Below are 27,157 nucleotides of genomic sequence, written 5' to 3'. Positions count from 1 at the left end.
TTTGTTGCAGTAGACTAAAGGATACGTAAGTTATGGACGTTTGTTTACGTCACGTCGAAATGATCGTACGTGATCAATTTTTCTTCACTGATTTCGTCTCTGTATGCAGTGAAGAATGGTGATAGAAGAAATAACTTACCAGTAATGGACTCCCCTATTCATGGCAAACACAATGGTGCAAGTTGCAACTCTGTACTGCATTGTATTTGTAAGTTACAGCCGTTTTTGTAAGCGCATGTAATTTTTTTTCCCAATAGTTGCTGTACAAATCGATCTTTCTGTTGTTGCTACTTTGTAGGGCTGTAACTCCAAAAGTTGTTGCCATATGAGGCTGAAACTTGGCCAGAGTATACACTTGGCTAAGTAGATTATAAATATTCAACAATAAAGAATTTGAAAAATGCGCCATTATGTCGGGTTTTTGCAGATCCGGTCACATAATAGCAATGCTTTGAAGTTAGCTAAGTGTCTCATAACTAGTCTACCACCACTCTCTACGTGCTCATGTGATAATATCATGACGAATGATTATTTTTAGCTATTGTGGAAAGCATGGCTGTTACGGAGAAGGGCACATTTCTGGTTATCATAGCATTGCTGGGAATGGCTCACACTATAGAACACTTCGGCATTGAAGATCAGATAATCGGGGACCTGCACACTAAAGTATTGTGGAATACGAAGACCGGCGAGTATGTTCAGATCATAACTGATTTGGGTGGTAGAGTAGAGGATACTGTGATGACACACTGTATAGTATTATTATTTGTTCAATTTAGTCAATTCATGTTGAGTTTAGTGTAGCTATTAACCAAGCTTAACCAACATTCTTACAGCTTAAGTAATTATGCTTCTGCAAAAATGCACTAGGAAAATTGTTGATGGATAGCTATATACATTGCTCTAAAACAAGTGTAACAGTAGTTGTTAACTGTACACTATTTATAGGCACTTATTGTATGTTGTTGTAATTGTGCACTTGTATGCATGCGTGGTGAATATTATTAGAGTCGGTCTGGTGCATTAATTGGAGTCATAGTGGACCGCTTGGTGTTTGCTATGGGACGGGTAATCAAGTGCAATGCCAGGTCCAGGGCAACAGTGGAGGTCCTACTGAGATAATAAACAGATTGATCACTGATTTTGACGACTTTTTGGTACCCGTGGAATTCAGGAAGACAGCCAGCAAGGTGTCAAGATTTTATCTCTGACTCTCAGTAGCAAGAAAGTTCAGGTTGCGTGAGTTTTTTTTCCCTCCATTTCAAAACTGTGTTTTATTCATTGGTGAATGGATGGCAGAAGGCGGAAACGTGGTTGAAGGCAGAACTCACGGCAGAAGGCGGCAACGTGGTTGATAACATGTCTGCCCCAGGTAGAACTCACATGCGACTCCCGCTCAATTTGACACGCATAACAGCTGGCCAGCTGCGTCGATTAGGCCTAGCGTTGGGCATAACAATATCGGGTTCAATCAATGACCAGAGGTTGGTGGTCGAGGACAAACTAAGTGATGAAGGTCACGACCCTTGTAATATTCAGGTGGTATTCGAGGGGTACTCGAGTGAAGCCGCATTTGTGTTGTGTGACGAAAAGGGAGAGTTTTTGACTGTCCCAGTGGCAGCATCCACAACTGAAGTCACACCTGAAGTGATTGTACGTGAGAGTGAACACTCCAGTGAGGAGTCAGGTGATGAGCCTGATGAGATAGAAACACTGCGCCAGACAGTGGAGGACATTACTACCGAGCGGGATACACTGCAGGCGCAACTACTGTACAAGAAGTTATGCAAGCACTTGAACAGAAGAAGGTTCGCATCAAGGAACTGTGGAAGATAAGTTGTGGGCAAGTTGAGGAATTTGATGCAATGGTGGTAGCTAAAGGCAAACAGATTGCAGTGCTGAAAGCCCAGTTAGCTGCACAGAAGTAGCAAAGAACTCCCAGTTCTTCAAATGATGACTCTGTGTCATCGGTGACTGTGTCAGTTTTGGAGAAGCAACGACATAAGGATAGTAGACGTGGTCGTGCACCACCTATTGATTTGTTTAATGGTGATGATCCATCAGTGCGGTTGGATGATTGGCTGCCAGGACTTAATTTGGATTTTGAAACAGCAGTCCATAACTTGAGAGAGCATTTAGACCCCTGCAGCAAGGTGCTTGCAAGTCAGGATTTCCAACGCATAGTGCAAACTGATAATGAAATAGTGGCCGGCTATATATGCCAATTGGAGAAAGCTTTTCGCATTGCCTTTGGCAATGACAAGCTTGGTAGGAAGACTAGAGAAACCATGCTGTATGGTCAACTGCAAGAGGGGTTGCATTTGGGAATCTTAAGGAGTGCCAGTGCCTCTGGAGCTATGTCGTATAAGGAGTTGTGTATGGCTGCCAAGAATGAAGAACAGCATCAAGCTGAACTAAAGAAGCGGCACGACTACAGCAGGTCCCAAAGTGGCTTTACTAACAAGGGAAGGTATGATGACAAGTCCACTAAAGATAAGTCTTTTAAGCCCAGTCAGAACAGTAGAATGCAGACCGGAGGTAGTAGTCAGACAAATAGTGGTAGTAATGGTAACCCTAGATATCAGCAGCGATGCTATTTGTGTAACCAACTAGGCCACATAGCAAAGTACTGTAAGCAGAGTAAGAGTAAGGAAACAGAAAGCAGTGGGGGGAGTAGCCAAGTAACTACAAGGCCAAATGAGAATGGCTCAACTGTTCGCAGTCCGGAGGATCCACATACATTTCTGTATTCAGATTCTGATAGCAGTGTGGATACTGTTTGGGTCAAAGACAAGGGCAGTAAGCCTCAGTATGTTAATGTCCAGGTACAGGGTGTGCCCACCTCAGGTATAATAGACACTGGTGCGGACATCACCATTATGGGTGGTGAGCTATTTAAAAAGGTGGCAGCAGCAGCAAGATTGAAGAAACTTGATTTCAAGAAGCCTGACCGTGTACCTTGGACTTATGATAGGAAAGAGTTTCTGTTGCATGGTAGAATGGATCTAGAGATCATTTTTGATGGCAAAGTACTGTGCAGTCCCATTTATATCAAGATGGATGCCCATGAACAGCTAATACTTTCAGAGGGAGTGTGTAGTCAGTTAGGCATTGTGGAATACCACCAGAATGTTTGGCCAGGCAGGAAGTTACCATCTGCTCCTGATACTTCAGTTGTAGTGGCAAGACAGGTACGAGTACTCAGAACTACAACACTTCCAGCTGGATGGACTGTGAGAGTGGCTGTGACAGTTAGTGATAGCAAGGAACAGTCTAAGAGTGGTCCACTACTGTTAGAGGTAAGCTGTGATACCTCAGGAGTGACTGTACACAATTCACTTGTTCAGCCAGATATGAATGGTAGAGTGATTGTAACAATCCAGAATGATACTGAGTTTACAGAGACTTTACAGGAGGGTCAGTACTGGGTCAGGTGACTGATGTACTTGAAGTCGTGCCCTCAGATCAAGGTGACTCAGATATTGGTGCAGTAGTCGGACAGGTTAGTAGTGACAGTAATTATGATGATGCTGAATTGCAGGAACGGAAGAGACTGTTGGATGAGAGCTTTGGCCATATTGATTTACCGTCAAGGCAAAAGGACCTAATGCACCAACTTCTTTGTGATCACCATGATGTGTTTGTCTTATCAGATGGAGAACGGGGTGAGACAGACTTAATACAGATGGAAATTGAGACTGGGAACGCACGACCCATCAGACAACACCCACGCAGGATGCCATACTGGGCTAGAGAGGAAGTGGCAAGGCAGTTGAAGAAGATGCAGAAAATGTCAGTGATTCAGCCCTCCAAGTCACCATGGTCAAGCCCAGTTGTCCTAGTCAGGAAGAAGGGTGACACCCACAGGTTTTACGTTGATTATCACAAATTGAATAGTGTCACAAAAGCTGACACTTTTCCACTTCCCAGGATTGATGACCTCCTGGATCAACTTGGTAAATTGGAGTATTTCTCAACCCTAGACCTTGCTGCTGGCTTTTGGCAGATCAAGGTACACTCAACTTCACAAGAGAAGACTGCCTTTGCTACACCTCAGGGACTCTTTGAGTTTCGAGTCATGCCTTTCGGCTTGATGAATGCTCCCAGTGTTTTTCAGCAGTTGATGCAACAGGTCATGACAGCTGTTAACCCAGTGGATGGTCCCACATTTGTGACTGCATACATTGATGATCTGCTGGTGTTTTCCTCTTCCCTCACAGAACATTTACACCACTTATGTCTTATCCTAGAAAAGTTGAGAGAAGTTGGATTGAAACTTAATCCTACTAAGTGCTGTTTTTTACGTAAAGAGAAAGAGTACTTGGGACATGTCTTAACTCCTTTAGGTCTCAAACCTAATGCTAAGTTGGTTGCTGGTGTTCAAGACTATGTTCCACCACAGAATATCAAAGAGTTAAAGCGATTTTTGGGGTTGGCCTCCTATTACAGAAGATTCATACCTCAGTTTGCCAAGATTGCCCATCCATTGCATCAGTTAACTCGCAAGGATGTTGACTTTTGGTGGACCAATCCTTGTGATGTGGCCTTCCAGCAGCTAAAGCAATGTCTGGTTAGCTGTCCAGTGTTGGCTTATCCCAGTTTTGATGAAGATTTTGTCCTGGAAACTGATGCGTCAGTCATGGGTCTAGGTGCCGTGTTTGCACAACTTCAGTCTGATGGTTTTGCTCATCCCATTGCAATTCAGCATCATCATAATTACTGTCGCTACTAACCTGTCCGGCTACTGCACCAACATCTGAGTCACCTTGATCTGAGGGCACAACTTCAAGTACGTCAGTCACAGAGTTCGAAATAACAGTCGGCCACCGGCCAATTTCTGGACAATTAAAAAGGCTATCCCACTTACATTACAAGCAGCTGCAACACAATTCTTAGCTGCTGTCAGTTGTAGTACACAATTCTGAGCAGCTGGACTTCATGCTACTACATTGTAACACATGTAGATCCCACAATCATGTGTATCAATAATAGGGTTTCCACTCTAAATAGCAAGGTGCTTCATTTTGTTGTTCAGGAGATTTTCACACAGATTTACCTTCAAGTGAAAGCAAATAAGTGCTAAGTTGTCATTGGAATGTTTGCAGCAGTCACTATCAGCACAATTTTAACATGTGTAAATATCAAAAAAGTGGTCATGTGACCAAAAATCCCTTCTTATAGGATTTCCACTGCAAAATAAGATGATTCCTCAGCCTTTTTCATTGTTTCTCATGATTTTCACACAGACTGACCTTAAGATAAAGCAAACAAGCGCTGACATATTTTTAAACTGTCTATTACTTTCAATATCAGTGCAGTTTTAACTGTACCAAAAAAGCGGTCACGTGGCTAACAATCCCATTACAGCTATAAAGGAGGTGCTATAACACTACAAGATGTAGAAGTCTTTATTATAAGGCAAGAAAGTACACTAATTGTGACTTTGGTCACCCTACAATAATATGATTTTTTAATAAGCTTCCTAATTTAACTACTATGATATTTTTGGTCACGTGACCACTTTTTGTATGTTTTTGTGTGTTAAACTTATGTTGATACTCAATGCTACAAGCAATCCAATAATAAATTAGCACTTGTTTACTTTATCTTAAAGGTCAGTCTGTGTGAAAATCACCAGAAATAGCAAAAGGAAGCACCTTCCTATTTTGAGTTGGAAACCCTATCAATAATTCTATATATCAATAATTCTATATAAAGCGGGTTGTGCATTGAGTTGATCTTGTAAGCATGTGTTTATTATGAAGCGTTTACGGGACAGTTCTGAAGAAGAGAGCAGCTCAAAGAGAAGAGAGGTGACATTTTTCACATACAAGAAATGGTTGACAGAGTTAGATCGTAGTCATCAAACTATTTCATGGCTTAATTGTGATTCTAGGTTGATTGAAGGAAAGAGAGTTGTAACTAAGTTAAAATGTAGGATCTGTGCTAAGCACAAAGCTAGGATAAGTGGAAGGAAACATTTTAGCCCAAAGTGGATTGAAGGTGCTGAATCAATAAGGACCAGTAATATCACAGACCATGCTAATGCTGATCAGCACATACATGCTATGGAGATAGAGCAAAGGGAACAAGTACAAGCAAAGGGCCAGTCACTTGTCGCACTACCAGGCTCTATCACTGAAGCATTTTCCAAGATTGGAGAACAAGAACGTAGCAGACTTAAGGTTAAGTTTGATATAGCATACTTTGTGGCTGTTGAAAAGATGGCTTTCACTAAGTATCCTAAACTATGCCAATTAGAAGCTCTACATGGTGTAGATCTGGGAACTAACTACTGCAATGATGTTGCATGTAAAATGTTTAGTCACTTTATTTCCCAATCCAAGTATCAGTCATTAACTAATGAGCTTACTAAAGCCAACTTCTTTTCGTTATTACTGGATAGGTCGACAGATTGCAGTAATGTTGAAAATGTAATGTTCCTCGCAGTATATTGTGATACTAATGCCAGTGATGAAAAAGAACATAGCAAAATGACTTACCTTATGGTGGATTGTCCATCATCAGCTACTGGCGAAGGGCTGTTTGCTTCACTAGAAAAAGTACTGTGTGATTTAGGATTTCCATTTTTAGATACTGATGCCTGCAGGAAATTAATAGGTGTGGGAACTGATTGGGCATCGACCAACATTGCCGGAAGAGGTTTGAAGGGATTGGTTGAGACTAAGCTGGACTGGATATGGTGGGTATGGTGTCTAGCGCATCGGCTTGAGTTAGCAATCAAAGATCAAGACACACGGTAGTGTGTCGTGCGGCCCAAGAAGCCGGCGCGTAACACCCGTGAGTATATTGACAGGAAGAAAGAAAACGCAATTTTCGCACCTCCGTAGCTCTGTGCGTCCTTAATGAAACAAGACGATTTTTGCTGTGGACATGCCCTCCAACTGCAGCACTCCACATTCCAAATTTGAGCGAAATCACTTCGCGCGTTCCCGGGATATGCGACTTCAAAAATTGGCTCAATTTCTTGGTTTTTTTTTCTTCTTATTTTTCTTTTTCTTGTCGCACACTTACAAAAACTGCTATAAAACTCGAACGCCATATCCGATTGCCTTGAAATTTGGCACACAGAAGGGGGATATAAAGGTGCATCTCGGTACCAACTTTGGCTGGAATACGATAAACAGGCAAAGAGTTATGAGCGATTATTCACGAAAAATAACACCAATATGTTGTCACGCCTACAGGGTAAACCGCGTATGGAAAGAAGCTGAAAATCGGTGGGTGAATAAGTTAACTATTGAACCTCAAACCTTTTGTGGTTTGAAAGAAATCGAGCTAAAAAACAGGAAGATACAACGAAAAAACCAACAGTGTGTAACAATTACGCAATCGAGATTAGCTAATAAAAAAACGACTGCTTGCCACGCCTACCATGCAGTACCAGATAAACCGCTTGGGGCAATGCTTTGAAAATCATTGTACAGATGGAGTAATTATCTTAGAAAGGCTCATCAATGGTGTAGAAGAATCAGACTTAAAGCCACGGAGTTATAACACGAAATCCAACTTGGTGCAGCAAGTGCGAGATCGAGATACTCTAATAGAGCAGTCATCCTAATAGAGCAGTCACCCTGAAGAGAATTCAAGAGATCAGCTAAAAATAAGAAACCTGTACAGAGATCAGCTACACACAAGTCACCCTGTAGAGAGATCAGCTAGAAGAAGTTACCTTGTAGGGAGTTCATACAACTATGGAAAGAGATAGTTCAACTAGAAAAAATCACCTTGTAGAGTTCAGCTACAAAGAAACCACCATGTAGAGAGTTCAGCTACAAACAAATCGCCCTGTGGAGAGATCAATAGAAGAAGTTACCTTGCAGAGAGTTCAGCTACAAAGAAACCATCACGTAGAGAGTTCAGCTACAAACAAATCTCCCTGTAGAGAGATTAGCTAGAAGAAGTTACCTTGTAGAGAGTTCAGCTACAAAGAAACCATCATGTAGAGAGTTCAGCTACAAACAAATCTCCCTGTAGAGAGATCAGCTAGAAGAAGTTACCTTGTAGAGAGTTCAGCTTCAAACAGATCACTCTGTTGAAAGATCAGCTAGAAGAGGTCACCTTGTAGAGAGTTCAGTTACAAAGAAACCACCATGTAGAGAGCTCAGCTACAAACTAGTGACCTTGTAGAGACATCAGCTAGAAGAAGTTACCTTGTAGAGAGTTCAGCTACAAAGAAACCATTCTTTAAAGAGCTCAGCTGCAAACAAATCACCTGTACAGAATTCAGCTACAAATATATCACCCTGTAGAAAGATGAGCTAGAAAAAATTACCTTGTAGAGAGTTCAGTTACAAAGAAACCACCATGTAGAGAATTCAGCTACAAACTAGTGACCCTGTAAAGACATCAGCTAGAAGGAGTTACCTTGAGAGAGTTCAGCTACAAAGAAACCATTATTTAAAGAGCTCAGCTGCAAACAAATCACTTATACAGAATTCAGCTACAAACAAATCACCATGTAGAGAGATCAGCTAGAAGAAGTTATCTTGTAGATAGTTCAGCTACAAGCAAATCACCCTGTAGAGAGATCAGCTAGAAGAAGTTAACTTGTAGAGAGTTCAGCTACAAAGAAACCATCATTTAGAGAGTTCGGCTTCAAACAGATCACCTGTAGAGAGTTCAGCTACAAACAAATCACCCTGTAGAAAGATCAGTTAGAAGAAGTTACTTTGTAGAGAGTTCAGCTACAAAGAAACCATTTTGTAAAGAGCTCAGCTGCAAACAAATCACCTGTACAGAATTCAGCTACGAACAAATCACCCTGTAGAGAGATCAGCTTAAAGAAGTTACCTTGTAGATAGTTCAACTACAAACAAATCTCCCTGTAAAGAGATCAGCTAGAAGAAATTACCTTGTAGAGAGTTCAGCTGCAAAGAAATCACCACTGCCCAAATTTCAAGGCAATAGCTCTTTCATAGCTCTTTCCAATCTGAAGTTATCAATTGTCAAAGTTGGCAAATTGGATGTGTGTGGAAGGCCCCTTTTCGCAATTCTGGTCACATATGTATTATATATATAATTTGTACATTTACTGATAAAATATTTAAAGTACATCTACTTCATCTTTTCTTCTTCCTGTAGTAAAGAAAAAAACATAGGTTAAAAAAGTCCCAAAGCTGGCTATAGGCCGGCTTTGGGGTATACAAATACAAAAAGAAATGAAATCTAATCCAAAACAGTCAAGCTGTAAAAAAAAGTGTGCGGCCCTCAGAAAGGCTATGGTGAAAAAAGATGTGAAATACAAGGTGGCGGCCAAGAAATGGCTGTGATGGTAGGGTAATGGTAAAAATTTTAATAACAACAATTCAGGTGAATTTTTGTGCCGCTTCACAAAATTTACCTGAATTGTCATTATTAAAATTTTTACCATTAACCTACCATCACAGCCATTTCTTGGCCGCCACCTTGGATTTCACATCTTTTTTCACCATAGCCTTTCTGAGGGCCGCACCCTTTTTTTATAGCTTGGCTGTTTTGGATTAGATGCTCTTACTGGCACAGTATTTGACCATATAGATGATATGTTAATCTGTCTATTCTACTTGTACAACAAATCACCTAAAAAGTGTAGGGAGATACAAGATATTATTACTGATTTGAAACAGTGCCTAAGTTTTGATGATAATGGCATTAAACCTATAAGAGCAAGTGGAACTAGATGGGTCAGTCATAAAATCAATGCTATGAAACGTGTGTTATCAAAATTTGGAGTTTATACCAACCACATTGCATCGCTTATTGAGGATTCATCTACAAAGGCTGCAGATAAGGCTAAACTGAAAGGGTATTTGACAAAATGGACAGATGCCAAGTATCTTTTAGGTTGTGCGCTATTTGTTGATTTGCTTACGCCGTGTGCAATTTTTTTCTAAGTGAATGCAGGAAGATGAATTAAATTTACTTGCTACACTTACCTTCTTACTTTGGACTATCAAGGTAACTGATAGGTTGAGCCCTAAAATCCTTGAACAGTGGCCAGTTTATAACAGTACACTTCAAAAGCTCACTGATGAAGGTGGAGAAACAAATGTCTATCAACTTCAAAAGTTGAAAAACCTAACTGAAGTAAAAAGCACGTTTGAAAGAAATTATAAGCTTTACTGTACAAAGACTAACTGTATAAAACAGCATTTGGAATGGTCTGATTTGCAACTTTTCAGGGACATCATCGAGATTCTTGCAACACAAGGATGGCAAAAAATTGTTGATGAAAATCAGGATGAAAGTGGTACCTTCACAACAGAGCCATGGTCATCAGTAACAAGACTATCTACAAGATTCAAACCACCATTAGAAGGCGCAGGCAATGATGTGGATGTAATACTATCAGAATTTAAAGAGATGGTAGAATATGCCATTCAGTTTTTTTCCTTATCCACTATGGATTATCAAGCAGTTTGGTGGCGTCTCTTCCACTGTCCTTGTTCAAGTGCATGGAGGAACTGCTTAAGTTTAGTAGAGTTACTGTTTTCACTGCCAGTCTCCAATGGAAACCTTGAAAGAATATTTTCACAGCTCAAAATAATCAAAACTGAAAAGCAGTCACTTTTGAACAATCAACAATTAGATGACCTGCTAAGGTTGAATACAGATGTCATTCCACTAGCGAGTTTTGATGCTAATCCCAGTATTGATTTATGGTGGCAAGAGAAAAAGCGGAGAATAAATCAGCACCCAAGAAAGGATTATAAAAAGGAAGGAAACCACTGACATTTCAAAACCTTGCAGTTCAACAGATGTCAAGGGTGTAATAAATGTTGACACTGATAGTGAAAATGATATTGAACAACTGTCGGAATCTGAATGTGAGGCTGACAATGAAGACAGCACATGCATGTCAGAAACTCAAAGTGTACTGGATTGTTGGGATAGTTGGTTGCTTGTGTAATAATTGTCTTTTACTATGTCATAAATTACAGTTTTGTCAACTGAATACTTGGTGTTAAATTGTTAATGTAATGGGTTACTTTATTACTTTTATAAATGGCCAAATACTTATGAAAATGGCCAACTACTTTGAAAAGTATTTGGCCACATGTCCTAGCACTTAATTTACCTTACTTTGAACTCTGCAGTCACCTGACCCAGTAATGACCCTCCTGTAAGTGTCTGTAAACCCAGTATCGTTACAATCACTCTACCATTCATATCTGGCTGAACAAGTGAATTGTGTACAGTCACTCCTGAGGTATCACAGCTTACCTCTACCACTCTTAGACTGTTCCTTGCTATCACTAACTGTCACAGCCACTCTCACAGCTCATCCAGCTGGAAGTGTTGTAGTTCTGAGTACTCGTACCTGTCTTGCCACTATAACTGAAGTATCAGGAGCACATGGTAACTTCCTGCCTGGCCAAACATTCTGGTGGTATTCCACAATGCCTAACTGACTACACACTCCCTCTGAAAGTAGTAGCTGTTCATGGGCATCCATCTTGATATAAATGGGACTGCACAGTACTTTGCCATCAAAAATGATCTCTAGATCCATTCTACCATGCAACAGAAACTCTTTCCTATCATAAGTCCGAGGTACACAGTCAGGCTTCTTGTGGCAAGGCAGTTGAAGAAGATGCAGAAAATGTCAGTGATTCAGCCCTCCAAGTCACCATGGTCAAGCCCAGTTGTCCTAGTTAGGAAAATTGAATAGTGTCACAAAGGCTGACACTTTTCCACTGCTCAGGATTGATGACCTCCTGGATCAACTTGGTAAATTGGAGTATTTCTCAACCCTAGACCTTGCTGCTGGCTTTTGGCAGATCAAGGTACACTCAACTTCACAAGAGAAGACTGCCTTTGCTACACCTCAGGGACTCTTTGAGTTTCGAGTCATGACTTTCGGCTTGATGAATGCTCCCAGTGTTTTTCAGAGGTTGATGCAACAGGTCATGACAGCTGTTAACCCAGCGGATGGTCCCACATTTGTGGCTGCATACATTGATGATCTGCTGGTGTTTTCCTCCTCCCTCACAGAACATTTACACCACTTATGTCTTATCCTAGAAAAGTTGAGAGAAGTTGGATTGAAACTTAATCCTGCTAAGTGCTGTTTTTTTACGCAAGGAGGTAGAGTGCTTGGGACATGTCTTAACTCCTTTAGGTCTCAAACCTAATGCTAAGTTGGTTGCTGGTGTTCAAGACTATGTTCCACCACAGAATATCAAAGAGTTAAAGCGATTTTTGGGGTTGGCCTCCTATTACAGAAGATTCATACTTCAGTTTGCCAAGATTGCCCATCCATTGCATCAGTTAACTCGCAAGGATGTTGACTTTCGGTGGACCAATCCTTGTGATGTGGCCTTCCAGCAGCTAAAGCAATGTCTGGTTAGCTGTCCAGTGTTGGCTTATCCAAGATTTTGTCCTGGAAACTGATGCGTCAGTCATGGGTCTAGGTGCCATGCTTGCACAACTTCAGTCTGATGGTTTTGCTCATCCCATTGCTTATGTCAGCCGTGCATTATCTCCATCAGAACGCAATTATGGTATTACAGACCTAGAGACACTGGCCGTAGTTTGGGCATTATCTCATTTTCACTACTACCTCGATGGGCATAAGGTGACTGTGATAACTGATCACACGGCAGTTAAGGCGATCTTAGATGCACCAAACCCATCAGGACGTCATGCTTGATGGTGGACAAGAGTGTTTGGCCAAGGCATCAGGGAAGTGTAATTGTCCACAGAGGTGGCAGAGAGAATGTTGCGGCAGATGCCTTGTCAAGAAGCCCATGTGGAGAGTCACCAGTAGAGGCATTGGTCAAGAGGAAGTGCAAGTAGCCGCCATTAGTTCCAACTCTGGAAATATTTTAATCAGTCATAACTTGATACAACCATGTAATGCTGTGCCTCCCGAGTTACAAGTAGAACAGAGAAAGGATCCTTCTATTACTGTCATGATTGATTATTTAGAGAAGAAGCAGCTGCCAGGAGACACTAAGCAAGCTCAGGTAATTGCTACGAAAGCACATTCTTACTGTGTTCTAGATGGAATACTTTACCTCATCAATGGAAAGAAGAGGAAGTGTCGATTGGCCATTATCCCTCAACAGTTACGTACACAAGTGCTGGAGCAATACCATGGTGGACCTCTGGGTGGCCACTACTCAGGTAATCGGTTACACTATGTATTAAGTAGTCAGTGGTATTGTGATGGCATGTATACTGATTGTTTGAAGTTTTGTAGACCATGCCCCCAGTGTGCTATTGTTTCAGGAGGGGAGAGAAATGGGAAACAGCCTTTACATCCTATTTCAGTGCAAAGGCCATTCCAGATACTAGGACTGGACATAATGGATTTGCCAGTAACAGAATGAGGCAATAAACATGTTGTTGTCTTTCAGGATTATTTCACCAAGTGGCCTATGGTCTTCCCAGTGCCAGACCAGAAGACATTGAGAATTGTAGAATTGTTGACGAAGGAAGTGATTCATTTTGTGGTGTTCCAAAAGCAGTGTTAACAGATAGAGGTACAAACCTGTTATCACATTTGATGTTAGACATTTGTTCTAAGTTGGGAATCACTAAGATGAACACTACGGCATACCATCCTGAATGCAATGGTATGGTCAAGAGGTTTAATCGTACCCTTAAGTCTATGCTCCATAAACATGCTGACAAGTTTGGAATGCAGTGGGATCAGTATTTACTGTACCTGATCTGTTGTGGGCATACAGAAACACGCCCCATGAGAGTACTGGTGAGAAACCGTCATTTTTGTTATTTGGTATTGACTGCAGGACACCTTCTGAGAGTACACTGTTATCACCTAATTCACTTGATCCTACTGAAGTGTCAGACTATCGTGAGGAGCTCATGTTGTCGTTATCATCAGCCAGAACCTTGGCTGCTTCCCAGATTCAGAGAGCTCAATCGAAGTACAAGAAGTGCTATGATAAGAAAAGCAAACTCAGCACATTCAAGGTTGGTCAGTGGGTACTTCCCTCATGAGGAAACTGGGAGAATGAGAAAACTTCTGAGACCATGGCATGGACCATTTAGAGTTGTGTCAAGAGAAGACCCTGATATAACTGTTTCTAATGTGTACTTCCCCAACGATACACAGATTAAAGTACATCAGAGCAGAGTATCCCATTGCCCCAAGGAGTTCCCAGCTGGATACTATTGGTACGGTGGTAAACGTAAGGGGACAGGAGCACCACCAGCATGGGTGGACAAGTTGCTTAATAGCCCAGGTCAATCAGACTTTAACTCCAGCAGTGAGACCGCAGAAACCGAAATGACTGAGGCTAGTGAGCCAGAAGGACAGGATAATGATAGCCCCAATGATAATGTGATAAATACCGAATCAGATGAAGAAGAGAATACCGAGCCAGGAATGGTCTGTGAACAACAGGCTGATGTCCAACCAGAAGTTAATGTAACTCCTAGAAGCAAGAGGAGTCGGTATTCACTCCGTGATTTGACCAAGAGGCCAAGGAGATTTACATGACCACGCTCGGGTCGAGCTTTCCTAAGGAGGGCAGTGATGCAACAGTAGTTGTTAACTGTACACTATTTATAGGCACTTATTGTATGTTGTTGTAATTGTGCACTTGTACGAATGCGTGTTGAATATTATTAGAGTCGGTCTAGTGCATTAATTGGAGTCATAGTGGACCACGTGGTGCTTGCTACGGGACGGGTAATCAAGTGCAACACCGGGTCCAGGGCAACACAAGTGACCACAAACAATGTATAGCTATAAGCACTATAGGAAAGGTCTGCTCATGTAGCTACTTCTGCTTTCTAAGTGAAATGTCTCATTAGCTATTAGTGCTGTGAACCTGCAGAGTTTACTAAAACTGATTATTGGAAGGTGAATAATCGGATATTGACCAGTTATTACCTGATTGTAAATTAGCAGACATTATGGTACTCAACATGCCTTGGAGCATTAGGGTGGTACCAAAGTGACCATCAACATCCTGCCTTACAATAACAGTTATTACAATCACATATTTACATGGGATGGTATATTTAGCAGAATGGCGGAAACGGCAGAATGGCGGAAACAGCAGAAACGGCGCAATTGGCAGAAACAGCAGAATCATTGTTTACAGATTATTAACAGTCTTAGAACATCCACTACTAGTTAGTTCTTCACTGTTACGTATAGAACAGCTACATAGAACTCACCACAATTGAAGAGCATGGTCTTTGTAGCATTGATTTTTTGTCTTCTATCATTTGTGGCAATTAATTCTTAGACTTTAGTCATATCTCAAGCCTCATCAGTTAATTCAATGATCTACCTTTCAATTAACACACCATATTTTAAAGTGCATACTACTAGAAGTGTCCTATAGCTAGTTACCAAAGAGCATTCTAGAATGTTCTTTAACTGGTGTTGAATGGTCAGGCTTAGTTGTAGGTAGCCATACTCTATTTTCTTGAGGTGGCTTATACAGATTTTCAATTATAAGCATCGCGCTTCTAGTAACACATGCTTCAAAATATTATATGGGATGTGATGGTTGAGATAGGACTACACTCTAAGAATTGATTGCTACAGAGTGTTAAGCTGCAAGATCAGCGATACATAGACCATATGCTTTAATCGTGGTGAGTTCTATGTAGCTGTTTTTATATGCGTAACAGTGAGCAGCTGGGTGGTGATGGATGGGTGCTCTAAGACTGTCCATAATCTGTAAGCTACGATTCCGCTGTTTCCGCCAATTCCGCCAAATATACCATCCCTATTTACACATTCTTTGCTGTTATGTTATGATGTTAACACTTGTCAGCAGGGGTAATTTATGGTTTACCAAGTGGGTGGGGAAAACCAGTTTCTTAGCCAATAATTGGCTTGACCTTGATGATACCAGTTTTTCCATATGGGTAATTGAAAACAGTGGAAATGGAAAATGGAAACGGCAAGTGGAAATGGAAAACAGAAATGGTCAAATTATCATATAAATGTACCCTAGAGTAAAACCCTTGTTTATTGGCCACCAGTAATGACCACCTTCTTATAAAGACCACCTTTGTATAAAGACCAAATTGTACTCAAAGATGGCTAAGAACCACTTTTTGGTCACCTTTGATATAGACCAACTCTTTACATGATAATATTTGGTAAGCTTCAAACATGTATTTCATGACTCATATCAATGTCATCTCTTTGTCCACACTTCACTCGAGTCATATACCATCATCGCTTAGTTTGTACCAGCATAGATAATACTATAGTACCAGAATGTGTCATACAAAAATATTCCACGCAAGTAAAATGTAGCTATACACTACAACTTACAGTATCAACAAAGAGCCGAGTCTTTTTATATAGCTGCTATTTGATAAAGTGGTCTGACATAAGATGTTTGGAACCTAGCTATTATTGCAATGTGAAGAGGTGGTCATTGTAAAGAGGTGATCTTTATAAAAGGTGCCTTAGCCATCTTTGAGATCTAATTACAAGGTGGTCTTTTTATGGAGGTGGTCTTTAACCCTTAAACCCACATAATCCAGAAAACTGGGTTTAATCCTAATCAACACGCGTGCTTTGTACAAAGCGCTGTAACTTTCGAAGCATCCATCCTATGGCTATGCAATTTATGTCATTCTACTTGTGATGTAGCAAGGATTAAAATGATACTTAGCGTTTTACGCTAAATGTGAAAATAACTTTTCAGTAAGGAAACACGCAAACCCTTTACATATCTTTATAAAATAGTCGATAACTCGATGGTAGTTGATCCTATTGCTTTTCAACAACTTCCATTCAATTCTTCGTGAAATTTTGCATCAGGCCATATATGACTCTTGGGAGTAAGCCCACAATCAAAATTAAACACGTGGCAAGAATTTAGAAACACAGAGATGCAACTCGTCGCTGTTCACCACTTCATAGCAAGTAGGCCACTTTAGTTACAGTGCTCATTTAACCTTCTCCAAGCAGCCCAGTAAACACTTTTAATCTATGTGTATTGGTAGGCTATAAGAATTAAGTTAACCCACCTAGTGTCGCTATGCGTGCCCATGTTGTGTAAACACACATTTCTGAAAACTTCTCTGCGGGTTTAAGGGAGGTGGCCACTAAACAAGGGTTATACTCTAGGGTACATTTATATGATGATTTGACCATTTTCGTTTTCCACTTTCAGTTTCCGGTTTCCGTTTCCACTGTATCCAAATAAACTTTCAATACTGGTTAGCAACATTATTAGCTATGTGAGTATAGTTCAAATAAAATTAAACTATTACACACCAGAAACACTTCATTTAAGATGAAGTCTTAGCCCACTATGTGTTTCCAGCCTTCTATTCAGTAAAGGTAACTGTCAAAGTTTTGCGTCATTGAGTGCTACATTTTCAGCGATCATGTGGTAAGTTGATGTTTTAACTAAGGGTTACGACTTGCCAACCTATACCATACAGTTGTTTAGTCATGGAAAAGTTGAAGTTGAGCTCAGCAAATTAATGCTTGCCAGTTAGTATACCAGTGTTCAGTAATAAGGAATTAGAAGTTTAAAGAGTTACTATAGGATAATCATTAGCGGACCACATTTGAATTGTTAGGAAAGTTCAAGCTATGGCCTAGCTACCTGATGGTATTAGGCTAGTGGTCAATGCTAAACACTGAAGATACTTTGTTACTGGTAACAGAAGCATTAATTATAGCTCAGTATACTAAGTAACAGTTTAGTAGTGCAGCATATATACTTGACTGTTCTAATATAAGAATTAAGGGTAGAGTGATCGCTCTAATAGAACCGCTGACTGTTCTATTAGAGTATTGCAATCTTTTACAGTGTTAAAATTTTTTAGTATCCCTTGATTTTTTCTGGGTCACACACACTCAAGCACCTGTAATATTAATAATGTAGTCGGTTCGCGTTCACCTGAGCCCTCGTTCCTTGTTAATAACTCTTGTTACATAGGCCAACTGCCCAAACATTTAGTAGCACTATGAAGCCTTTAAATGCCAGAACTGGTAATCAAAAGATAGCACTTTGATACTGACAGAGTTATGAGGCTTTAAAAATATCCCATACATTTAGTATGGATGATTCAGGCGTGTATACATGTTTACAACATGAAAACATGCTTATTCCAGTACAAAACCATTGGAAGTGAACACATGTTCACCTCTTTGATATTACTATATTTGGCGGGAGCTCATAGTCCTCATAAACTACTGGGGTTCCAGGTTTCCAGGTGGGCAGGTGACCAGAAACTAAGGTTGACTTTAGGAATTCCATTAGTATCAGTAAATTTACCATATTTTCATCACAATCCCAATACATATGAAAAGATTTGAATTTATAATACTTTTAATTACTACCGAGAAGTATGCACCCCCAAAAATACATCAAACACACTAAAAGGTGCAAAATGACCGTGATTTTAGACAAGTTGCAAAATGCTAGCAAGATTGAGAAGTGATAACCAACTAATATGGACTGTTAGTTATTCACATGCCTTTCGGGAACACTCCACATGAATTCACGGTTGTAGCTAGCAGTAGATACTCTGCTTTTCCACGATTTCCACCACTGATTCATAAACGTGCAATGTATCGTGGGATTCACCCGTTACCAACACTATGGGAATTTACCCTAAACTAATCAGGTTAATAACCTAATACGGACAGTAATTACCATATGTATTGATTATTAAACCAGGCGCACGCCCACAGCCGGCCAAAGGCTGGTTGTGGGCGTGCGCCTGGTTTACTGAAATTGTTTCCGTAAAAGTGTGTGTGTGTACTTATCTACATATCTACCTATCTACATATCTACCTATGTTTGTCCGTACGCACCCACGTGAGCAAAATCATTAAATAATGGTAAAAGCAACTTTTATGTAAGAATTAAAAGCGAATTGAAATCTATATCAAAATTCTGCACAGGTAAACTTTGCTCCGAGGTGGTTTCTTTTCGAAAGTCTGAAATACAGGTGTGGCGACTTTCCTCTGACTTTATAAATAACCTTCCCTTTGGGGTTTTCAGGCGTTTAGCAACTGAAAAACAGCGGTGCAGGCCTCGTAGTCTACCAGGAATAGCGTATCCCTTCGAGTTGAAAGGGGGCGTATCCCTTACATAAGCGAACAAAAATGAAGAGCAGCTTTGAGGCTTTGTGGAGAATTTGTGGGAAAAACACGTTAGTCACACTATAAAACAGTTTAGAAGATACTTCTGTGCATAATATGTTGGTAAAAGCGGTTTGTTAACAAACGTTTCCTTAGCAGTGCATAGCAACATAATTGAACGAATTACAAAAATTTCGTGAATTACGAAATACGAGTTTAAAACAGTAATACATAGTTGGTTCATTCATATACTGTCTATAGTTAAGTCCAGATGTGTTAGCTAGCTGCACGGCGCCAGGTTTTTAGAAGTAGCACAACATCAACTTGTTTCGTAGGAATTGGACTAAGGGCAGGTTTCCTTTACTCCGCCTTTTCATTTTTATACAGAATTTACGGCCAAATCATCCTGAAAGCCAACATGTAAGTTGATAAATTTAGTAAGATGCTGTTATGCATTATTAAAGGCTCTATCAATATGATTTGTTTCCTAGGGTTCATTTTAATGTGTTTTGAGCCTATCAATGTATGTAAAAATGCAGAATTCCGCTAACTTTAGTAAATTATATTAACTTTGTAATTCCAAGGATTACTTTTAATATGGGCTATTTTGATATGTAATTGTACTATTACATAAATCGTTGATTGGAGCCATCTAAAGTCACCAATGCACCTATCAATGTCAAGCCTCACCTACCCCAGAGGTGGGAATTTGCAAATGCTAGATGACAAATTCCCCACCCCTGGGGACAACTTCGAGTTACAAATCCCCACTAATTCGCATTATTTATCCCGGGAATCACTAACAATATGGCCAAGTATGACTATTCGTGTTGCAAATGCCCCTAACATGGCGACGAATCCCCTACAAATCCCCACCCGCTGCCTGACCTGGCGCCGGTGTGCATAAGGGGATCTGTACCCAGTCCTGTACTGTTACTTCATGCCGGAATATTTACGCTACATAAATATAATTTTGCTGCTAATCCATAACAGATTCTCCACCCACGGATATACAGTCAAACTAAACAAATAACTTAGTACCTTTAATAGTGGAAGTGAAGACTACTATGTCGTCGGGCCGATAGACGACCCAACCAACAGCTGGATCACCACCTTCTGTAGAGCCTAACTTTTCCTGAAGTTGTGTAGTATATAGACGGAAAAAATGGTTTCTTCTTCGTGAACGCCCTTCAAGCCACTCACGTGCTTGCCTGCACGAATATTTAGAATACATGTTATTAACTGCCGCGATAATTTGCGTATTAGCGCGGGCCCGTATGGGCACGAGACTAGCTAGTATCCAAGCTAAATCTACAGATGTATGCCAATGGCTGTTCCCTCATCGACGATGACTGATAAGCAAGACAAGCGGAATAAACCGCGAGATAACAGTGTGACTGCGACGGCTGTGAGCAAATACTGCAGTATGCCAGTCTCTGCCATTCCCATGCTCTTTGTTACAGTGGCTAGCGGCTACTTGTAAGAATCTATGGGCCTGACCAACTAACTTTTAAACAAGTACAAGGGAATGATTACTCCATCTTAACGGCTGCCAAGAAACAGCTTACAGATTTCCAATTTGCTCGATCACTCTACTTAACGGCCAAACGTCAACGGCCTTCGTTAAAACCCGGAACGGACCGGACCGGTGTCATAGTGATATGTGTTTCCCCGCGTTTTGTGTTCCCCGCACACTTATCACTAGGGATCCGTGTTTCCCCGCACACATATCACTAACTGGCTAGTAATCTACAAGTCACAGTGATATATGTTTCCCCGGGTATTATGTTCCCCGCACACATATCTCTAGGGATGCGTGTTTCCCTGACGCTCAGTTTCGAAGTGCATGTACATATACTGTTTTTACTTTGCTGCTTCTACTACTGCTACTAGCCACTGCTGCCCCTTTTCCTGCTGCTATACTACTTTTCTACTAGCTGCGCCAGCTACTGTATGTAGGATCTGAGCTCCTTTTGCTGCTTTACTTAGACTACTGCTTGTTGCTGCTACTGCTATGGCTATACTGCTCCTATACTTGCTGCTACCACTATAGCTATACTATACTTGCCACTATACTACCAGCTACTATTCGCTGCTATACTTTGCTTGGTGCTACTATAGCTAACACTTGCTAGTACAACTATACTATACTTCCTACTACTTGTTGCTACTAGTACTGAAGTGAAGACAAATATGTATGAGAATGGAGTAGATAACACACATACAATAATAAAAATTAAGTTAGCTACTATACTGTGTAATGTTTTCTGCAAATAGTTTGATGGAATTCTATAAACAGTATATAGAATTTGGCTTCAGCCACTTCCAAATAGCATGTGTGTCCATTTGTCATATTTCACCTATGAAGAGAAAACAAGAACAACATAGCTAAATCCAACACTCACATTATGCTGGCATACCCAATCACAATAGTATATGGATGGCTTAAACTTTCATCTCCTGCATGCTCTGCACATAATATTATCTTGTGACTTCTTGTCCATGCAGATATCTTGCAATAGATTAATACCTGTACAGTAAAGTGACTTTGGAAGTACATAACTGACTGGAAAATCTGTAAAGCAAAAATCTGAGATCTCTCAAATATAAAATCTCTCAAGTAGTCTAAAGTTTTTAGGTGAAAGTCTCTTGGGTAGTCACATAACTTTTAAGTAAAAATTCTCAAGTACTGAAATATCTCTATAAATTCTCAAGTATAGTCAAAAGTCTCTCAAGTGAAAAGCTCTCAAGCACATAGTCTAAAATCTCTCAAATACCTAAATTAATCAAGTCACTAAAGTAAAATCTCTTAAGTAGTCAAAAATCTCTTAAGTAGTCAAAAATCTCTAAGCTCTCACAAGCAGTTTGAGTAACTAAAGTCTCTTAAGAACCTGAAAGTCTCACTATCAGTTAAAAGTAAAATATCTCGAGTTGTCCAAAACCTCTCAAGAAAACTCAACTTAAGCACTCTATAGTAGTGCAAACCCTGCGTGTCCAGTGAAAATCTCTCAAGTATATAGCTAAAAACTACTTGAATATATGAACTTAGCATGCATGCGTGCACACAAGTATTAGCTCAATTGTATATACACAATTGATGCATACAAGAGATATAATATGCAGTGCAGCTCTTAGAATTGTACTGTATTAAGACCAACTGCTTGTCTTTATTGGTAGCACAATGCATTCTATTGTAACTTATAGATTCGCAGACATGCAGCATATAACATGTACCATGCAGGGTAGATGAATCCTATTTTGTGTGCCAAGAAACAGAGAATTAACCAAATATGGAGGAGACTGAGTTTGGTGCTTGACTAGACATTGGATAGCCTGCAGTTTGAATCCTGAGGTAGGAGGGATTTTCCTTTCTTTGGCCCATTTTCTGTTCATCTGTGTTATAAGTGTGTCAAAGTATACATGTTTTAGCTCAAAGACTGCAGCCGCACTAGTTGCTATCAGATCTTCATGCTGGACACTGTAAAGTAAAAGTAAAAAGTTAAATTGCTTCATCAAGAATGCAAAATGTACAATTTAAATTCGGTTTCAGCAAGCAGTATAGCAACAGTAGCAACTGCAGTAACAGCTAACATGTATAGCTAGTGTAATACTAGCAATATTAGCATCTAGCAGTATAAGCAGTAGGTAGTAGCTATAAAAATAGCATGAGTGTATATAATAGATCTATAGCTACAGCTATAGTAGCAGTAGAGGCAGTACTAAGCAGTGACTGCAGTTTAGTAACAGTATAGTAGCAGTAGCATGCAGCTATAGTATAGTACTAACAGCAGTAGTTATAGTACTGTGACGCGTGCTATAGAGCAGCAGTAGCTAGCTAGTCGACTCGTAGTATATCAGCAGCAGAATTTAAACGCGGGTGTTGGGCGTGGTAGCTATAAAAACTGATAAACTGGAAGGGAAACATATATCACTAGCGCCTTTGTCGGGGAAACACGCATCCCTAGTGATATGTGTGTGGGGAAACACGGATCCCTAGTGATATGTGTGCGGGGAAACACGAAACTCGGGGAAACACATATCACTGTGACACCTGTCCAATTTTTTTTTTGGGCCCACTTCTGACTTAGAAAATTTTTCTCGTTTGGTGAACTTACCGTTTTTGTTTGTTTTACGTAAAGTCAGATTACTCAGGGGGTTGGTGAATCTCGGGGACAAAACCCTCGAACCAACCCAGCTGGGTTCCTCGGGGTTCTTCTTCTCAAGTGATGTAGCGAAGTCAAGGAGCGAATTATACAGGCAACTAGTCTTACTACAGTAGGTGAAGATTTCCTTTGCCAACTCACAACACAACTCACAACACACGAGATGACTGAAACAGATTCGCCACGGGCTGAACTTGCTGGGAATGGAGGAAATGAAGACTGTAAGAACATGAAATAGTGAACAATGAATCTCGCAATGAATATATCTATATGGTATGATAGTGTAAACTACAATTGTTGGTTATTATATTTATTATTGTTATATTTTATAATTGTAAAACTCATATGCATGAGCATAGTACAATGATTACTTACAAATTAAATTAGAATGTAAGTAAGTAAGTAATTAAGTGAGTAAATTAATTATTAAGTATAAGTAATTAAGTAAGTAAATTAATTAAGGATAAGTAATTGAAGAGATCACTGGTGTATAAGTGTAGAGAATTGTTGTAGAGTTGGTGCATTGACAGTGACACTTGGTAAAGCATTCCACTGAGGGACTACTCGTGGAAAAAAGCTGTACTTATAGCTATTAACTGTTGAAGATATTGTAACAAATCTTTTGTTGTAACCTCTAGTGATAAGAGAGTTTTTAAACGTGCATTCTGGGAGTGAAATATCTATTAAACCATTTAAGATTTTATAAAAAACACATAGAGACTGAATATCTCGTCTCTTCTTCAAGCTGTCCCACTGTAAAGTTGATAACATTGCACTAACACTGCTGTATCTGTTAAAATCGGACATTACATATCTAGCAGCTCTCCTTTGAACAGATTCTAATTTGTTAATGTTGGCATAGGGGGACCAAACAAAAGCTGCGTACTCCAAAATTGGTCTGACATATGTACAATAAGCATCAACTCTAATATTCCTCTTTAGTTATAAGATTTCCTGAGACTACATGAGTAGCTATCTTCATTTGATATGCCAGTATGTCAGTCATTCAGAGTCCAGTTCAGGTGACCCCACCTAAAGCACAGCTAAGTTTGCATCATTTACTCAGGTGAATTGGCAGGGAAGCACTCATTTTTTTGTGGGTCCACTTCTGTGTTAGAAAATTTTTACATTTTGTGAATTTACCATTTTTGTTTGTTTTATGGAAGTCACATTGTTCAGACATATTATTATATATTCCCCACCTAGGGAATATATAATCTATGGCTTGCCATTTTCTAATCCTATGAACTTAAGGTGACTGATATGTTTATAAGGATGATGACGGATGGTGAACCTTTATGTATCTTGTACAGGATGGATTATTCAATCCAATGACGACATGCACAAGTAAACCATGTGCTTGTGTTGCATGTTTTGTTATACTTACAAGGATGACATTTCTTACAATATAATATGTATTGTACACTGACTCAAATTTAAATATTGTGTTAAATAATGATCTGAGGTGTTTCTTGAATGTCAGTAGACTCAGTATAGATTTGTCCTGTGATGGACGGAAAGACAGACAGATAAATGGACATGACTGGTTACATACTGTAGCATGTACTCACTTGTACATGCCACCGGTTGCCATGGCGTCATTAGTTTTCTTCATGATGAAGTAGAACTCTTTAAGACGATAACATCACAATTGTAGTTTGTGCGATGATGCTCCTTTGTGTAATCATGGCAACAATAATAGTTGTGTGAATGTGGTTGGTGCTCACCTGTCCTGCAGCAGCTTTGATCATGTGGGTGGACACTTTGTTATAGTCAATAAATGCTTCCCTTATCCCCTTGGCAACACACCCTTTCTGAGGCTGGAGAAGTACATGGCCCTCACAACACACACCAAGATGGCAACAACATATCACCTCACCCACCTTTATGGCCCGTGCTACCACTCCCACTGGGCTCTGTAGTAAGGCTTCAATTATGTTTATTGTAGAAAGCCAACATTGTAGAAAACCACTAAACACTATCTCTGTCTCACATGACTATCATCAGTCCAGCCCCACCCCCTTACACTGCAAGGTTAAGCTCGGCTATTTGGTGATACCCGTCTCATTCCTTAGTTTGTCTTTCAGCTGTGTCATCAGATGCCTGCCTTGAAGTAGGTCTTTGCCTTCAGCTCCAGTGTCTCCTGAGTCATCTGCTCTATACCAGTGCATCCCTGTGACAATTTGAAACAATGAGCAATATTAACACACATTGTGTCATCAAATATGCCAACCACATAACAATTATTCAAATACGTGATTAGCAGCACCACTTCTAACATACAGTAATACAAGCATAGACATGCCCGGGGCTATGATGCATGACCAATCTCCTTTAGTAAACATAAAGCTTCACCACAGCAGCACTATAGTATTGGATTACAATAGAATAATGGTATATGTTATAGCTCCCAATGGAACTGCTTCTAGAACACCTACTACTGAAACTAGTACTGCATGTGCACACTAAAAGGATTAGAAAATGGCAAGCCATAGATTATATATTCCCTAGGTGGGGAATATATAATAATATGCCTGAACAATGTGACTTCCATAAAACAAACAAAAATGGTAAATTCACAAAATGTAAAAATTTTCTAACTCAGAAGTGGACCCACAAAAAAATGAGTGCTTCCCTGCCAATTCACCTGAGTAAATGATGCAAACTTTGCTGTGCTTTAGGTGGGGTCACCTGAACTGGACTCTGAATGACTGACATACTGGCATATCAAATGAAGATAGCTACTCATGTAGTCTCAGGAAATCTTATAACTAAAGAGGAATATTAGAGTTGATGCTTATTGTACATATGTCAGACCAATTTTGGAGTACGCAGCTTTTGTTTGGTCCCCCTATGCCAACATTAACATTAACAAATTAGAATCTGTTCAAAGGAGAGCTGCTAGATATGTAATGTCCGATTTTAACAGATACAGCAGTGTTAGTACAATGTTATCAACTTTACAGTGGGACAGCTTGAAGAAGAGACGAGATATTCAGTCTCTATGTGTTCTTTATAAAATCTTAAATGGTTTAATAGATATTTCACTCCCAGAATGCATGTTTAAAAACTCTCTTATCACTAGAGGTTACAACAAAAGATTTGTTACAATATCTTCAACAGTTAATAGCTATAAGTACAGCTTTTTTCCACGAGTAGTCCCTCAGTGGAATGCTTTACCAAGTGTCACTGTCAATGCACCAACTCTACAACAATTCTCTACACTTATACACCAGTGATCTCTTCAATTACTTATCCTTAATTAATTTACTTACTTAATTACTTATACTTAATAATTAATTTACTCACTTAATTACTTACTTACTTACATTCTAATTTAATTTGTAAGTAATCATTGTACTATGCTCATGCATATGAGTTTTACAATTATAAAATATAACAATAATAAATATAATAACCAACAATTGTAGTTTACACTATCATACCATATAGATATATTCATTGCGAGATTCATTGTTCACTATTTCATGTTCTTACAGTCTTCATTTCCTCCAATCCCAGCAAGTTCAGCCCGTGCATATCAAAACTCATGTCAAATTAACCCATACATTACAATTTTCCGTAAAATATTATTATGCGTAAAATCAATGTACAGCAGCCTATGGAGGTAAGTTAGTTTTAAGTTACATTATTCATCATAACTCTGGTTCTGAAGGCGGTATCAAAATTGTTCGGCCGCCATTATACACGCATAACACTCCTCTATCCGATGGTAACAAAATTTATTCGAAGCTAAAGTGTTTACAGCTTGCAAATTTACAACAAACGATGGTAAATAGCAACTTACGCAATACAAAATCCATTGGAGAGCAAATCACGAATTTCGCGTTCTAATTAAATAGCGGAATCACGCCGTTACCATAGCAATTACGAATTTTGTTCGGCCGGAATCGGATAGAGCAATTCATAAGGAGTTGAA

General features: G+C 39.7%; 4 long non-coding RNA genes across 5 annotated transcripts in view; 1 reads left to right on the top strand and 3 right to left on the bottom strand.

The window, feature by feature from the left end:
- Positions 1–20,257, bottom strand: part of LOC136254624 (uncharacterized) — a 39,855-nt gene extending 19,598 nt beyond the window's left edge. The window contains exon 1 of the long non-coding RNA XR_010700581.1: positions 20,096–20,257. This is a non-coding gene — a long non-coding RNA (uncharacterized lncRNA). The remainder of the gene's footprint in view (positions 1–20,095) is intronic.
- Positions 1–27,157, top strand: part of LOC136254613 (uncharacterized) — a 522,347-nt gene that overhangs the window by 340,824 nt on the left and 154,366 nt on the right. The window lies entirely within an intron of this gene.
- On the bottom strand, positions 21,232–22,282 carry LOC136254123 (uncharacterized). Its single transcript, XR_010700324.1, has 2 exons — positions 21,475–22,282; positions 21,232–21,414 (listed from the first exon to the last, which is right to left on the bottom strand). It is a non-coding gene; the product is annotated as an uncharacterized lncRNA (long non-coding RNA).
- On the bottom strand, positions 24,560–27,096 carry LOC136249907 (uncharacterized). The gene is made up of 5 exons (XR_010698383.1): positions 27,026–27,096; positions 26,664–26,970; positions 24,945–25,390; positions 24,789–24,891; positions 24,560–24,721 (listed from the first exon to the last, which is right to left on the bottom strand). It is a non-coding gene; the product is annotated as an uncharacterized lncRNA (long non-coding RNA).

This window comes from Dysidea avara, chromosome 1 (assembly GCF_963678975.1).
Source record: "Dysidea avara chromosome 1, odDysAvar1.4, whole genome shotgun sequence".
Lineage (NCBI taxonomy): Eukaryota > Metazoa > Porifera > Demospongiae > Dictyoceratida > Dysideidae > Dysidea > Dysidea avara.
The sequence above is the reverse complement of the archived record's forward strand: the minus strand, read 5'-3'. Positions and strand labels throughout refer to the sequence as shown.